At 39.8% G+C, this 17,612-nt stretch overlaps 1 long non-coding RNA gene across 1 annotated transcript; it reads right to left on the bottom strand.

Moving 5' to 3' along the window:
- Nucleotides 1-200: 200 nt before the first annotated feature.
- LOC311526030 lies at nucleotides 201-2,205 on the bottom strand. Its single transcript, XR_014712933.1, has 3 exons — nucleotides 2,186-2,205; nucleotides 1,780-1,880; nucleotides 201-713 (listed from the first exon to the last, which is right to left on the bottom strand). It is a non-coding gene; the product is annotated as an uncharacterized lncRNA (long non-coding RNA).
- Nucleotides 2,206-17,612: the final 15,407 nt, after the last annotated feature.

The raw sequence follows: 17,612 nt of genomic DNA, 5'->3' as shown, positions 1-17,612 counted from the left end.
CATTGTTTAACTACAAAAACAAAGCTGGGATCTTCAAACCAGTCAAGGGGAAATCATAACCACATTTAAATTTTTTAGCATTTTTCCCCCTGATTTCTGAACAAAATATATGTTTAAAATAATATTAAAGGAAGAGTTTAATCCAAGTTTTCTATTAGGGAGGGGGTTTCAAAACTCAAAATTTAGTCTTATAAAGTTTGTTTTCTTCTCCATTTGTTTGGCCGGGGGGAGAGGGAGGAGCAACTGATTAGACCAGATTTTCAAAACTGCTCAGTGCCGAATGTTTCAGTGGGTGGTTGCCAAAGTCTTTGGGAAATATAGTCAATGAAAACATAGGATCAATTTTGCAACCTTTCCTCCCTAATTTATTTGATTCAAATTCTAAATAATCTTCAGCCATCTTTCTCCCAGCAATTACAAACTCATCTCCTGTCACAAATTGAAGCTTTTCAGACACACTTATTGCTTTAGACCAGCATAATATTTTCTAAATCTGTTACCAGAAATACTTGTCATCATTACACCATCACCACATCCACACAGACAAGGCCGAGTAGTTGAGATTATTTATTATTTTTCCCTCCAATACTGTTCCATCTGTTACTGGCTGATTGTCAATGTTCTCTGAGCTTCTTAGCATTGATAAGGAATCTGCTTGTCTTTTCTTCTCTCTGTCAGATCATGGGTTTCCACCTCTGGTCCGTGGAAATTATCTGCCATATAAAAATAAAAAAAGAAATGTGGCTAATCTTAAAAGCTGTGTCACACCATTGTAGTAGTCAAATGATTTTTCTCTTACCATGCATCAATATGTTTTACATTTGTCAAAAAAAGCTTAGTTTTTTTTCCCTTTGTTCCATTAAAATTGTCCTGTGTGTACATTTTTGACACTCTTAGGCTCCCTGTGCAAAGAATCATTGACTTCTTGCCAAGCTGTCAAATCTATCAGGACTTAATTTTTACATTACAAGGTATTTCTATCCAGAACAGACTTCAAATTAGGCAGAGGTGCAGATGGGGGTGAAGGATTATAGAATACACCCCAAAAAAATAATGTAAGAATCCTGCTAAACAGTGAAGGGTGGAGTAAAAGGCTAGGATCACATGACAGTGCCTTTCCACCTGCCCTAGATGGCGAAGTGATATGGATCATTGCTCACTCGCCCTCCATCACTATCTGTGTACTGATTCTTCGAAGGAACCAGATGCTCTCATTAGAAATATAAAATATTTTATTAATAACAGAATATGTGCTACTGATTGTTAGGATATAGACAGTCAGGCCTGTCTGTAAAGGCTTATACTCTAAGAATTTAGGTGTATTCTTATCACTTGGCTAGTTAGAGGTATAAAAGAAAGAATCAACATCACTGTCTGCCAGTGTAAGGTCCTTCTCTTACTGTGACAGTCTGAGGCCATGTTCTTAGGCTAAGGCCTTTGGCTAAGCAACAGAGGCAGCCATAAGCTGGGAAGCGACCGGTCACCTCCTCACATTCCAAACTAGTCACATTGAAATAAGGTACTATTGGGCTGTTAGGAATACAATCCTGTCCTGATAATGCCTATCACCTCCAGAGAAAGGGAAGTGCCTAGAAAATGTAAAAGGAAACTTAGGATGCTATCTGGCAAGAACTCACTTATTAATAGCTGGGATGTGAAATCCTCACTTCTGTATTGTTTTGTCATTGTAGTTCCCACTTTGCTATTGTTTGTCTGTAACAACTTAATCACCAAGTACAATTATTGCCACACAGCTGCCTTAATCTATGCTGTTTTTACCTTGAGACTGTTCAAAGAGGCAGTAAAACATTTGTCTTCATGGATGCCTATGGATCTCTTACTCCAAAAATTCCAGTGGAATACAGCAGACCTCCGTCATACTTTGTCCAAAATAACCAAAAACATCTCACATAAGTATCCAAAGTACCCTCTATTAAAACTTCAGAAAAACAAACATGTGGAAAGGCAGAGGGAAAGAAGTGGAAAGAAACCAATTAAGCCTGTCAGGTCAATTTAAACTATAGGCTACCAGCAGCAAATTAAGTAAACCGAGGAAAAGAAGGAGGAAAAGAAGAAAAGGATATAGTTAGCTCTGACCCAAGAGTAGGCTCCCTGGGTTTAAACAGTTGGGAACCCTTATCCCAGGTTCTCATTCTGGCTCTGGGAGAAGAGTGGGGGTTGTTACCTGCTCCTGCAAACCCTGCCATTTTGCACTTTTGAAACTTTTTTTTTTCCTTCCCCTTCTTTCTCTCCACTCCCCCAGGACAAAGTCCCAGCTCCAGTCTCTAAAGCTAATCTGTTAACTCTGCTTTTGACTTTAAACCCTGTTGTGCCAAATCATATTTAACCACCCCTAATTAATTTACAACCCTTCAGCAGCCCTTGCTGAAGCAGCACCAAACTTGAAAGATTACTGGTAGCTTCCCATAATGCTGCCCTTACTTTAAACCTCTCACAAGCAGACTGAAGTGCCTCCTTTCCCTGGAAGAAATTCAGTCCCCATGGGCAGGGACCTTCTTCCACTACCCATATACCAAGGAGGGTGGGCTCCTCAGCCACCCCCCATCCCTCTGGGTCCCCTGACACTTCCTCCATTTCCTTTTTAATCTCATCCCAGGTTGACCCCAGCACCTGGTATGGGCCCTGCTTCTTCCTTATCCATTTATCCAAAAAATCCTTTACCCTGGCTTGCCAGAACCCGCAACTACCATCACGAGAGTTCGCGATACCCCCTCCAAGCAGCTGCGCAGACTGTTGGGGAGGGGGACTTACAAGCTGCCACTCACCTATCCGATGCGATGCATCCGAGTCAGTCACCGGCTCCAAGATGTTATTCCTTCAGCTATTTTGTTTTCCTTCAAGCTTCCTGTTAATACACCAAATTCTCCCATGTTATAGTTTTTTTCATCATCTTAAATAAATGTGATCTATTAGATCCACAGATCTCACATGTACAAATAGTCAGGTTACCAAATAGACAGACCAGCCATGGAGTTAAATATCTATCTAGGAAAAGATCTAAATAAACAACAAAAAATTAAAAGTCATTTAGGTCTTTGAGTTCACATGATAAGCCCATGTATGGTAAGGTGTTAATCCTCACTATGGATCTGAAGCTACAAGGTTCTCATAGTCTCCTGGGAGGTGTTGGGTGCCCTAGTTCATCTGACATTAAACAAGGGGTTCCACATCACAGATCTTGAGGCATACACTTGAGGTACATGAGGTTTGGTGTTGCCACACCTGTCCTGGGGTGCCCTGTACCTGCACTCCCTACCAGCTCCATTTGAGCTTCCCAACCATTACTTCCCCAGAAGCCCCAAAGAGGATCCCACAGCATGGCTACCCTCTGTAGAAATGTGTATAAAAGCCAGTATCAGATTGCTAATTCTGACTCATCTCTAGGACTGGTTGAAAAGTTTCCATGGAAACCACCATTTGATAGAAAATCAGATTTTCAATTAAATAAAATTTTTCATGTAAAGTGTATGCTTTCCAGGGAAAGTGTTGAGTTTTTTTCAAAAACTTTTCAGACAAACACCAGAAAATTCCTGTGGTTTTTTGTTTGTTTGTTTTTGACAAAAAGTTTAAATTTCCCATTGACACTGCTTTCCCCAGGCCATTTTCTGACCAGCTATAATAATCTCCACTGGACTAGCCATGGTTGACATGCATCCTTGTGATCTTTCCCTCCCTCCAGCCCACCCATTGCCCAGACCCTCCCCTCGTATGGATACAGGACCTAAAGGAAATTTCTCTTTGGGCCCCAAGAAAAGGAGGTGGATGGTTCTTACTCTCCTTCTGCGCAGGGAGGATAAGATCCATACGCAGATGGCCACCTACCTTAGCACATGATTTAGGCCTTAAAATTTACTCTACCAATGAGAGAGTTTTAACATTTTCACTCACTACTGAACTAGATCAAAACTATTTTCTCTATTTGTATATTTTTATTCTTCATTATAAAAGCCTAAACAATTAGACTTTTCTTGAGAAGTAAATACAACCTTATATCACTGTCTCTTTTCCCACAGTTGCAACACAGGAAATCAGTAGAAATCTAAGTCAAAGATGTTTTTATATCAACTTCCAACTAAATTAGATGAGATTATTAAGCAGGAAAGATTACAAAATGAGGCTCATGTTGATGTAATAGCCCGTATATACAAAGGTAACTTTCCAGACAAACAAGTTTCAGTATAAAAAATCAGACTAAGTAGAAATGATTTCATTCAGATTCTGGAGAAATCAAATCAAGTAATTGATTCTCATCTGAACCATTCAACTTTTAGTCAACAGACTTATTTTTTTCCTTAATTTGACTATTCAACTATTGCATTGCTTCATCATAATCAAAAGAGAGAAAGACTTTTTAACACCTTTAACAAGAGAAAGTTTGGGAGGAAAAAGGACTGAAACAACAAATCTAAGTAATACATAAAATGCTTGATCCATGAGCACTTTTTCCTTCTATGGTTTGCAAGTCTACATACAGCTGGAAATATATGGATTTGTTTGCTAGTATAATATTTCCTTGTAATCTTCAATCCACTGGCGTTAGAGAGGACACTGTCAAATTGAAATCTACCCAATTTCGAAAGAATGAGTTAAAACTTCCTGTATTGCTTCTGGCTCAGAGTCCACCTGCCAGTCCACTTCCTGTTTCTGTGTGAAAGACCTACAAGTGATGGGACACACTGACCGAGACTCTGCTACTGCAATATAGGGTACAGTAGCAGAGTCTCATATGGGACCTCATTGATTTTAACAGGATCTCATGCAGGCATAGTTGTCCAGCTGAACACATTACAATGAAGAACCAGGGCCTATGAACCTTAGAGAAGTCACTGACAGTGAATAAAGTGCTGCCAAAGAAAACAACACTCGGATAAAAATTGGAGAAAATATTGTTTTCCTCTAATCTCTTTCATTGACAATAAATTTGGGTTACAGATGGGAAAAAGAAGTTCAGATGGCATCTCCTACTTTCATGCTCCAAAGACAATTTAAAGGTTACAATCAGTTTTCAAATCATAAATGTGTAATGATATGGGGATACTGATACATGAATATTACTGGCAACTCCTATTGACTTCACCTATGGTTTATAAAATATAAATCACATCCCTATGACTGGCTTTTAAACAAGTGGGATTGAGGGTAGAATGACTGTCTAATATTTAGTAACTGGGGTGTCAATTTCCCTTTTTAGCTCTTCAGCTCCAAAAGAAATAACTTACTTCTCTGACCAAAAGCCACAAGACATACAAACAGCTAATTAAAGTGAATTAGGGTGCACTTACAATCTAAAGTGTAAAAACAAAACAAAAAATCCGTTCAGACTTAGAAAATTGTTGAGACTCACAGATAAACTAATTTATTTGAGCATAGCTCACGAAAGCTTATGCTCAAATAAATTGGTTAGTCTCTAAGGTGCCACAAGTACTCCTTTTCTTTTTGCGAATACAGACTAACATGGCTGTTACTCTGAAACAGATAAACTGTGTGTTGTGAAGTATATGCTCTTTAAGAATATTGTTTTAATCAACAGCTATTGCTGAAACTGATATGCATCGGCTAGCTTCTGCCATCAGATAAATGTGATCTGCTACCTGTGAAAGACAGAAATTGGACATATTGAATTTGACTCTCAATATTTTTTAGTCAAAGTTAACAAGTTCCTTACTTTTCATATGCAATAACTTACATTTTCAATGCATACAATTTCTTACTTCTCAGCCACATTAAGCTACATTTTCAATTCATGCAAGTGTAACAACAGCAGACCCCAGTCGTTGGCGGGGAGATCGAACCTGGGACCTCTGAAGCTAAACGCATGAGCCTCTACTACTTGAGCTAAAAATTAAGGCTGTAGCAGACTCATTAATCTCACTCTCTAACTGGTCTTGGTGCCACTCGAGGGGACAGAGCACCACACCCATGAAGTGTGTGGGTTACACAAGCACAAAAACCACGTGTGGGAAAATCTTCTACAGAGATAGTGGACAATGTTATGTCTTAATTTACTCCTACTGAAGATCAGTGGGTTTTCATGGACCAAAATGAAGACAGAAGAATTTGTCCCATTATGTAAAATTTTGTATTAATTAATCCAATTATCATTGTTGTTGTTGTTACTTATTAGAGATAGAATACAGGACCACAATAAGACAAGATTATATTTCAGGCACTAAAATTGCCATTTGAACTATCACAATTATTCATTATCTACACAAAAAATATCTATATGCACTAAACTACAGGCATCCCTTGTAACTTCAGGTGTTCTGTTTTCATCTGGCCCTTCTTGCCAATATAACTGGAGGCTACAGTTTACAGATTGCTGAGAAAAGTGGGGTTGTGAAACAGAAACCATTTTATATGCTGCTTCCTTGCTGTTATACAACTGGTTCTTGCCCAGCCTACATCTATCACTAAAGAGCCAACACATCCTCAACGTAGAAAGGAAGCTTTTGCTGCCCGGGGCTTTTAGAATACTTTTAGAATACTGACTTCCACTCTCTGTTAACCTCTCTCCAGTTTTGCTCACAAGATTTTTCTGGTTATACATTTATCATTCACCCATACTATTGGTCAAAAAGACTAAAGCAACCTTAAATCCACAATCCAGAAGAGGCTTATCTCCCACACCATCTTAAGGCTATATCCTGAGCCCATATAATATTGTGAGTCTGTATTTGCATTGCAGTAGTGCCCCAAAGCGCCAATAGGCCCCTTTCTGCTCAGCTCCATATAAACACAAAAAATTCAGTCCCTACCTCAAAAGAGAATAGCTGGGCCAAGCTCCGCCCAGCTTAGATCTACAGAGATCTGTGGAATGAATACTCCCCTACAGCTTCAGAGTGCCTGTAGATCTGTTCCACTGCTGCCATGAAGCCCTTACATAAGTTTCCCTGTAGGGATGAGGTGAAAGGGAGGATTTACACAGTTATTATTTATTTTTGTATTCCCGTAGAGCCCACAATGTGACATTTCTACTTTTCTAGCCTCATACCATTCACCTTCAGTGAGGTCATGGAGGTTTAACTGATGATAGATACTGGACCAAATTCTCCTTTCTTTTACTTTGGTCTAAATCCAAAGAAATTCCCCTCTAGTCAGTGGAGATTATCCACTTTTACGCCAGCATAGCAGAGTGGAATTTGACCTACTATGTATGTGAATTCTGTTTCCTGGGGTCATTGAACCTGAACAATATGTTGTGCATTAATTCCCCTCAGGAGTTAGTATGTGTTATAGCAACTGTTTCACCCTGTTATCTATTACTTACCTCTTAGAGTCCTTTCAAAAAGAGTGGAATATGAGAAGCACTTTATCCAATCTTCACTGTATTTGAGCTGTTGCTGTCAGTTAGGGTTTTTTTAAAGATTCAGCCTGTTTTGTGAAATGTTAAATGTTTTCATTAATTATAAGATTACTGATAAGAATCTTTATTTTGTGGGTCCTGAACAATAATTAGCTATGCCACCCTAAAACCTGTCATGTATGAAAAGACAGAATTGAAAAAGGTAGAGAGTGGGAGGGTTGGAAGAAGAGAGCTTGTGCTATTGATCTTATATAAAAATTCATTTTATTTCACCCATTGCTCTTCTTTGTATAGCTAGATTTTAAATAGAATTTTACTGAAGCCCATGCTGTAAAAATTATGACATGGGATTAAAGATAAAGACATATCTGTGAAACTTCTGTGTAAAAATCCTACAGTTTATGTCCACCATATATTCAGTCTGCATTTTTTAGTTTAATTTGGTTTCCCTTTTTTTAAAATAGACCTCTTCATTAGAAAATATAGTAATGGGATATGGAGAAGTCTATTTGTGCCCCCAAATTATTTTTAATAAAGATTTAAATCAATGACACCTGCCAAATTATTATTAGTAATAGTATTACAGAAGTGCTTAGAAGCCCCAGCTAGAGTCACGTATTAAGTGGCACATAAACATATAAGAAGAATCAGTCCCTACCCTGAAGAGTTTACAATCCAAATAGACAAGATAGAGAAAAACTATATTATCACCCCATTACACAGATAGGGAACAAAGGACACAGAGATTAAATTACTTACCCCCTGGTCATGCAGGAAATACGGGACTGAGCTGGAAATTGAACCCAGGTCTCCTAAGTACCAGTACAAGTCATTGGCTATAAGACCATCATACCTCCAAAGCTCAGAAAACAAAAACCCAACAACAACAAACATACAGCTATTTGTACCCCATCCATCTACTGACAACTGTCTGATCATTAAAAAATATCTACCAAACTCTTTAATGTTATCACTTGACAAAATGTGAACAGTTTATCTATTGAACAATACTTCTGAATATTGTACATCACTGTATAATTCCAGTGTTATGTACTTGCCTTGGGGAAGAGGGAGGCATGGACACAGTTCTGCTCTGATTGAAACCATTGGGAGTTTTGCCATTTACTTCAATGGAAGCAACATCAGACTTCATATACCTAAAGGCTGATATGTATCAAAGTGGACACAGACATACTGGGAAGTAATTATATATTATGAAGAACAAAATATAGGCCATGATTCTTATAGTGCTATTTTACATTCTGTTTCATATCTCAGTATCTCTTATCTCTCAGTTACTGCATAATGAATTGATGAAGTTTCAGTTGCTTCCATCACTTTGTAATCTGCCATTCTTTTTAAGATGTATTATGCATACAAAATGATTATACTTGGGGAAACTTTTGTTCTGAAAAAACCTCATCAAAAGAAAGTACTTTTTAAATCAAAGAATTAGTGATGACATTTGATGTTGGAGAAAACACAACTGTGTGCTGGTGTAAACCATTGCCATCCTTTTAATGCCATAGGCCTTATATGACACAGGTGTGAAAATGTGGCTTTTAAGGCATGTTAAGTTTTGAACTTCACTTTTTAGACTCCTCTATGAGTTTACAGAGTTTTTTCAAGAATGATGAGTTCTCCCCTCCCCCCTTCTTTCTTGACACCAGCTTACAGGAATGTTGGTGTAGTGACTTGGACAGAAAGAAATGACATCAAGGGAAAAGATGGAAGTGTTCTGTGGGAGTTTCATGAAGGGGGCACTTACTGAGGCAGGGTCACAGCAGCACCATAATACTGGTGCCAAAATAGTAACAATAATAATGTGCTGGGCTAATGCATAATGTAGATTATGGCTAAGATACTTAGGTTCAGTGGAACTCCACTGAGCACAGGACCTGATGGAAGAAAAAGGTGGTTGTACCCCTCAGAGTTGCTCTAACTTGTACCTGACTACAAGAATCCCCAACTGACTATGTCACAGTCAGAGATTGTTGGAATTGAATTGTACTCTGTCCAAGCCCTGTGGTTCTGTCCATGCCCCTAACATGCCCCCTATGCCTATGGCTTCTGGCATAAAGTTGAATATGTCAGACCTACCCTAGCTAGGGATTCTCCTCTCTATGCCAGGGGAATCATTGGGTAGCAAGCTAAATGTATTTGTGGGTGCTTTTTCACTGGACTGGGGTGTAACAAGTGCAGAGGGGTTGGAGCAGGGCTGGGGATCTGCACCTTTCTAATTTTGCTTTATGCAGTGGGGATGATTTGCAGTCATATACATTCCAGCAAGGACCTGAAGAGTTTTAAAATAGTTGGAAAAGTCATCTGTTCCCTTCTATAAAACCACCCACAAGTATTTTAGAATTCAGAAGTTGTATTTACAACAATGATATATATGAATGCTTGCAGGATTTTAGAACATAGAATGATATTTTCTCATATAGCTTTTAAAATGTACAGATCACCATTATATGCTTAAAATAACTGAACTATGGTGATCTAACAGTAAAGAATAAATTCATTCACTCTTCTGTGCCAGCTACCAAAGGGTCCATCAGTTGTGTGAAATAAGGTGAAGGCTGTACTATCTGGGATAATTTTTCATGAAGTTCTCTTCTATCGAAACAGAATTGCTTCTTCACATAATGCTACTTTAAACTGCAAAATCAGCAAAGCCATTTAATCAAATTTGGAACCTGGAATGTCAGGATTCTTGTGGACCAACACAATACTGATTGTCCAGAGCGTCATATCACAATTGTGGCCTGACAACTTAGGTGATATGACATCGATATCACTGTCCTGAACAAGACCTGACAAGCAGGAGAGTAGTAGCTAAAGGATTGTTGTGCATATACCTTCCTTTGGAAAGGAAAATCTGAAGCAGAATATTGAACTCACAGAGTTTGATTTTGGCCTCAAAACTGAACTTGACAACCAACGTCACGAGCTCCCTATTGGAATCAAAGAACGCTTTTTGACTCTTCAAACTCGCAATAAACCAATACGTTACCTTTACTAGTGTGTATGCCCTGACACTTGATGCCAATGAGGATGCCAAAGAAAAATTCTACAGCAGCCTTGATCAAGTCCTCTCTGGCGTACCAGTGACAGATCAGCTCATCTTTCTTAGTGACTTTAATGTTAGAGTCAGACAGGACTCAAAACTATGGAACAGAATCATTGGTAAGAAAGGTGTAAGAAAGATCAATTCAGATGGCATCCTCCTTCTGATCAAATGTGCAGTACATGAACTTGTTGTCACTAACACCTTATTCTGCCAGTGAAACAAACGCAAGACATCATGACAACATCCATGATCTAAGCACTAGTATTTGATTGATTATGTCATTGTCCAGGCCCAGGATGGCAAAGATGTCTGCATTACTCAAGCATCACTGGAAGTAAGGATTGCGGGATTGTTCATCGCTTCATCTGCTCAATCATGATCATCAGACTGGCCCCTAAACAACAGCTGCAACAGGAACAATGCAGACAGAAAATCAACATAGAGACATTCAAGGATCCAACAAAGTGTGAACTCTTCCGTCAATACTTCAGTGAAAAACTGACAAATCTCAAAGAAAGACAACCAGAATATGTCAGCAGCACCTGGGGTGCCCTCAGATCCAGCATCCTCAGTGCCTGCGAAGCCATGCCAGGGTTCTCTACTGGGAAACATCAGGACTGGTTTTATGAAAATGATTGGGAGATACAAACATAAGGCCTTTTGTGTCTGGCAGAATGACATCAACTCTGTGCAAAAGAAGTCAGCACACCAACAAGCAAAGGCAGAGGTCCACAAAAGAATTTGCAACATGGAGAACTGGTGGTGGCTGGGTAAATCAAATGAGCTTCGACTTCTCAGTGAAACCCATGATATGCGTGGCTTCTTTAATGCTGTTAAAATCATTTATGGCCAACCTCCCTGAGATCTAAGGAAGGCTGGGAGTTGATCAAAGAAATGGAAGTCATCAATGCATGCTGGAAGGAACACTTCTAAGATCTATTCATTTGGGACTCTGAGGTTGATGACCTTGTTTTCACCCTCATCCCACAGCTCCCAATCAGAGACAAACTCAGAATACCTTCAAACATGCAGGAAACATGCAGCGCTATTAAGGAAATGAAAAGCAACAAGGCATCTGGAGTCAATGGAATCCCTGAAGAAATTTACAACCAGGAGTGAGAGGAACTCACCTCACAGCTACACACAATGTGAAAATCTCAGATGAACTTAGAGATGCTATGATTGTGATGATTTTCAAGAAAGGAGATAAATCTGACTGTGGAAATTATAGAAGAATTTTTCTGTTTGCAACTGTTGGAAAGGTCCTTGCAGGACTTATCTGAACTGTTTTCTTTCTCTTGCCAAAGACATTCTTCTTGAATCTCAGTGTGAGTTTAGACCATCTGGAGGCACTATTGACATGATCTTCGCTGCTCTCCAGCTGCAGAAAAAATGTAGAGAACAACACAGACCACTGTTCCTGGCATTCATTGGCATGACAAAAGCTTTTGACTCCATTAACAGGGAAGCATTGTGAAGTATGCTTTTGAAGTATGGATGTCCACTAAATTTGTCACCATTCTTCATCGCCTTCACGATGACAAGCAAACAGGGATCCACTATAACGGATCTACTACGGCTCTTTTTAAGGTTAAGATAGGCATCAAGCAGTGCTGTGTCATTGTCCCAAAGCTCTTTTCCATCTTCCTTGCTGTGATCAAACAAAGATTTGATCATTGATAAGATCCTGGTAGGAGTGCAGCTAATCTGCAAAATGGATGGTAAACTGTTCAGCCTTGGCTGCTTCAAATCCAGAATCAAAACATCACCAACTTCAGTCGCTGAGCTTCAGTATGCTGCCAATACTATAGTGTGTGCTCACTCAGAAATAGATCTTCAGGAGATCATCAAGGCCTTTGTTGAAACATATTAGAAAATGGGACTGATGCTTAACATCCAGAAGAAAAAAGTCCTTCATCAGCAAGCTCCTGGTGCACAATTCCCCAAACTAGCAACACAGATCCACAATATCCCTCTAGAGACCTAAAAGTGCCAATTCTTCAACAAAAAAACTTCAAAAACAGACTCCAACGAGAGACTGCTGAATTGGAATTAATTTGCAAACTGGATACAATTAATTTAGGCTTGAATAAAGACTGGGAATGAATGGGTCATTAGACAAAGTAAAACTATTTCCCCATGTTTATTCCCCCCCCCTACTGTTCCTCACACGTTCTTGTCATCTGTTCAAAGTGGCCCACCTTGATTATCACTACAAAAGGTCCCACCGCCCCCCCACTCCACTCTCCTGCTGGTAATAGCTCACCTTACCTGATCACTCTTGTTACAGTGTGTATGGTAACACCCATTGTTTCATGTTCTCTACGTATATAAATCTCCCTACTGTATTTTCCACTGCATGCATCCGATGAAGTGAGCTGTAGCTCATGAAAGCTCATGCTCAAATAAATTTGTTAGTCTCTAAGGTGCCACAAGTACTCCTTTTCTTTTTGCGGATACAGACTAACATGGCTGCTACTCTGAAACCTCTAGAGAACGTTGCACACTTCCCATATCTTGGAAGCCACCTCTCACAGACAGCTGCTATTGATGAAGAAATCCAGTACCAGCTCAAATGTGCAAGCCAAGCTTTTGGTCATCTCAGAAAGAGCGTTTGAAGATTGCAACATCAGTTCATGGTTTATTAAAATGTTGTGATCTCCACCCTACTGTATGGGGCTGAAACATGGACAACATACAGGCAACATCTTAAGGTGCTGGAGACATATCATCAATGCTGTATTGATAAGATTCTCTGAATCAAATGGGATGATAGGCACACTAACATCAGAATTCTCTCACAAGCCAATATTACAAGCATTCAAATGATGATTTTTTATCATCAATTTTGCTGGGCTGGCCATGTTGTCCAGATGCCTGATTTTAGACTGCCAAAACAAGTCTTCTACTCTCAATTCAACCGAGGCAAAACATGCTAGAGGAGGGCAGAAAAATCGCTACAGGGACATCCTCAAGGCTAATATGAGGTAATGCAATGTTGACATTAACTTGTGGGAATGTATAATCCAGGACCAACAACAATGGAGGAACTTCTTGAGACAGTGAACTCTGCGCTTCACTAATCAGATGCGACTACGTGTAATGGAAAAACAGAAGCAACAGAAAGAGCATGCTATGGCCTGAACCAGGTTCACCCTCCCTGCTCGGAAACACATGGCTGCAACATGGGAGAGTCTGTGGCTTCAGAAGAGGCCTTATCAACCATCAGCGGACTCACAGATAATTTGAAGTGGAAAATCCATAGGAGACAATCATCCTCAACTTTGAGGGCTTCCCGATGATGACTTTCAACTGTCATTGTTGAGATGGGTTTTTTTCAGTTTCATTTTCAAAGAGGCTCTCAAACATCCACTCCCAAGTGCCTCTGGATCAAAGAACTTACACGCTCCACTGCTTTGTAGTGATTGTGTTGTTGAAATAAGTGGCAAAAAATGTTGTAAGTGCATTTCAAACTCCGGCTGAATAGAGTGTAAATGTTTTGCTATTATAGCAGAGTGTGAAATCGTCACTAAAATGCATAGGGCAAGTATGAGTGTGTAATGGCTTTTTAAAACCAAGTTAAGGAGCTGTTTTGAAGTCATTTTCATATTACTAAGGGGCCAGTCCTATTCTTTATATAGGACTTCATTTTGCCTGGCCCTTACACAGTGACTGCACAGTATGTGCGTGTCACAGTGGGAGTAATGAGCCGTCATAAACTTTGTACATTTGGTATAGAGCTGGGTGGAATTGCAGATTCTGTATTCATGCAATCAGGGGACTGCTACTGAGATGACACCTCAGGGGCACAAATAAATAACACTCTTTGAATAGGACAAACAAAAACTCATTTGTCACAATCAAATGTTGGTTAACACTTTCAGTACATTTCCCTCTTCCTGTTTAACCCTTAGTATCCAGCTGCCTGGAGTTTGTCTCTGAATACCCTCAATTCCCATTGAATCAAAAGGAATTAAGGCTCTTCAGCTCCTCACAGGATTAGGCTTAAAGACTGTTGGTGACAGTGCTGTTAAACCATACAGCAGAATGTAAAAATGGTTTGGGGGATGAAAGGGTGCCTACTATATACCTCAGTGACAGTTATAGAGTAAGATAGAATGATGGATTCCTTAAGAGTTTAGTTCAGCATCTCATCCATCACTAACAATTTAGTGTAATAATATTCCAATTTCATTGTACCTCTGGGAGGACCAGGTACCCACCTGTTAAGGATCACATGAACATTTCTTTCCATAGTTGATTTTATCCATCATTTGCAACAACCTCTATACACCAGCATGTTTTGCTTTCACTTCTATTCATATTTTATTTGACTTTTGCATGATTTTCAGTGCAGCTGAATTTTAACATCTCTTTTAAACTATCTTTGGTGTTTTGCTTGCCTGCCGAGCACCATTTAGAATAGGTTTGAGTCATTGATCTCCACGTTTCCATGGGTAACTTTTGCCATCCTCCCATGGTACTTAATTTTGATTTTCTTGAGAGTATAATAGGGGCTTGTTGTTGAACTTTGAATGCTGCTTCTGGGTCAGATTAGTCACAGTCAAAATAATGGATTACAATTCTGTGCTGATGACTAAGTTGTCAGCCAAGTCAGCTAAAACAAATCTTAAAACTCCTATTCCTTCAAACCTTGTGGTGGATATAGAAGCATGGATTAGAGCCTTCCCCCAACCCTCCACTCCTCTTGTTGTTAAAATAAATTGGCTGTGCTCATGATTGGCTTTCCGCATCAGCTCTAGGCTATCTCAAAATTTGTTTTGACTTTGATGGAGCTATATTTAATCCAAGATCATTCATTACTAAATTTCAGGTGTCTATAGCTCAGTCCTGGAAAGCTTGTTCAGGTTTTTATCTCCTCTAGATTAGAGTACTCCAATATCCTTCTTCCTAGTTTGCCAAATAGACTAATTGCCAATGTTCAGGTTGTGTACAACTCTGCCTACATTACATTCAAACTAACAAAAAAGAATATTTCTCCAGACCCAGCATTGTGCATTTATTAGTTATTGAGTAAATAAGTGGTGAATGCTATGGTTGATTTGGGCTCTCTCTCTATGTGGTTCTTGGAGCAAATGCTCCTGAGCTTATCACACATTTAATTCAAACACAGGTGCCTCTTAAGACTTGGAACTTGTAATTTTCTCAACCATGACAATTTTCAATCACTAAACAAAACTTTCATGGAATCATAGAATCATAGAATATCAGGGTTGGAAGGGACCCCAGAAGGTCATCTAGTCCAACCCCCTGCTCAAAGCAGGACCAATTCCCAGTTAAATCATCCCAGCCAGGGCTTTGTCAAGCCTGACCTTAAAAACCTCTAAGGAAGGAGATTCTACCACCTCCCTAGGTAACGCATTCCAGTGTTTCACCACCCTCTTAGTGAAAAAGTTTTTCCTAATATCCAATCTAAACCTCCCCCACTGCAACTTGAGACCATTACTCCTCGTTCTGTCATCTGCTACCATTGAGAACAGTCTAGAGCCATCCTCTTTGGAACCCCCTTTCAGGTAGTTGAAAGCAGCTATCAAATCCCCCCTCATTCTTCTCTTCTGCAGGCTAAACAATCCCAGCTCCCTCAGCCTCTCCTCATAACTCATGTGTTCCAGTCCCCTAATCATTTTTGTTGCCCTTCGCTGGACTCTCTCCAATTTATCCACATCCTTCTTGAAGTGTGGGGCCCAAAACTGGACACAGTACTCCAGATGAGGCCTCACCAATGTCGAATAGAGGGGAACGATCACGTCCCTCGATCTGCTCGCTATGCCCCTACTTATACATCCCAAAATGCCATTGGCCTTCTTGGCAACAAGGGCACACTGCTGACTCATATCCAGCTTCTCGTCCACTGTCACCCCTAGGTCCTTTTCTGCAGAACTGCTGCCTAGCCATTCGGTCCCTAGTCTGTAGCTGTGCATTGGGTTCTTCCGTCCTAAGTGCAGGACCCTGCACTTATCCTTATTGAACCTCATCAGATTCCTTTTGGCCCAATCTTCCAATTGGTCTAGGTCCTTCTGTATCCTATATCCTATATCTGTATCCTACTTTACCACAGTAGATACACTGGTATCTTCCAGGAGATGTTTCAGGAGCCAAGGCTCAGGATTGAAATACCTTAGCTCTCTGGCATTTCTCTTAGTATTTGTTCCATTATTTTGAGCCAAAGTCCATCTTCCCCTATGGCTTTTTTGTGCCAGTTCAAAGGGCCTGTCTTCAAGAGTCTGCTTTAAGCTCACTCCTCTGTCGTAGCTTCAAAGTATGTCAGAGCTGCATAAGAACAGGAGAGGGCAAGCCAGGGCGGATCAAGAATAGGAGAGGGCATGGCTGAGGCACTCATATACTCTGGCTATACCCCAGCTGTGGAAACACAACTTTCAATCCTCACCTTATCCTCTTTCCTCCATCTAACCAGGCTAACCACTTCTTTTGCCTCCTTTACCCACTTTCATCCCTGTGTGCATTCCCTCAAATTCCCTATGGCTGGAACCACTTTCCTGATCCTGTCAGCCACACAACCAGCCTTTCCTTGAGAGCACTATAAACCCTAATCTTCCCCTCAAAATTTTTGTGAATGAGTGGCGTGTATGTGTGTGTGTCAGTGTCACAGAGGGAGAAAGAAAGAAAAAGAAAAGCTATAGCCCTCATAATAAAGGCAGGAGGTGAAAACTGATTTGTAGTTTGAACACCAGGTGATTTTATTGCACAATTATCTAGCTTTCAATGTTATTAGACGAGTTAACAGGACACTATGAAATATGAATTACCACTAGCCTCTTAAGTAGGACAGTGGTCCCACATACATCCCTGGATATTTTCTTTTTGAATTGCACATTATCCTCTTTTTAGTTTGTCAAAGTATCATCAAAAAGAATTAACTCAGATACAGTTCTAGTACTTAATTATGAGTGACTTTTTATTTAGGAAATGGCACTCCCCGCTCCTTTGATTTTGCAATAAACACATCTTGTTTCCCCAGACATTATTCCCTTTAGTTTATATCCAGCATAGCTTTCTAGGTCTCTTTCAGAAACTTCAAGTTGTAGGAACCTGATAGTGGCAAGGAACATTGTTACCTCAAGAACAAACCACTTTGCATTTTCCTGTTCACACTTCTTTTTGAATGCTTTATCTGTTTCAGTCCCACCTTTACTGGGTCTGATCCAAAACCCTTTTAAATTAATAGAAGTCTTT

This window comes from Lepidochelys olivacea (assembly GCF_965140295.1).
Source record: "Lepidochelys olivacea isolate rLepOli2 genome assembly, chromosome: 9".
Taxonomy (NCBI): domain Eukaryota; kingdom Metazoa; phylum Chordata; order Testudines; family Cheloniidae; genus Lepidochelys; species Lepidochelys olivacea.
This window is presented reverse-complemented; position numbering and strand designations above follow the sequence as displayed.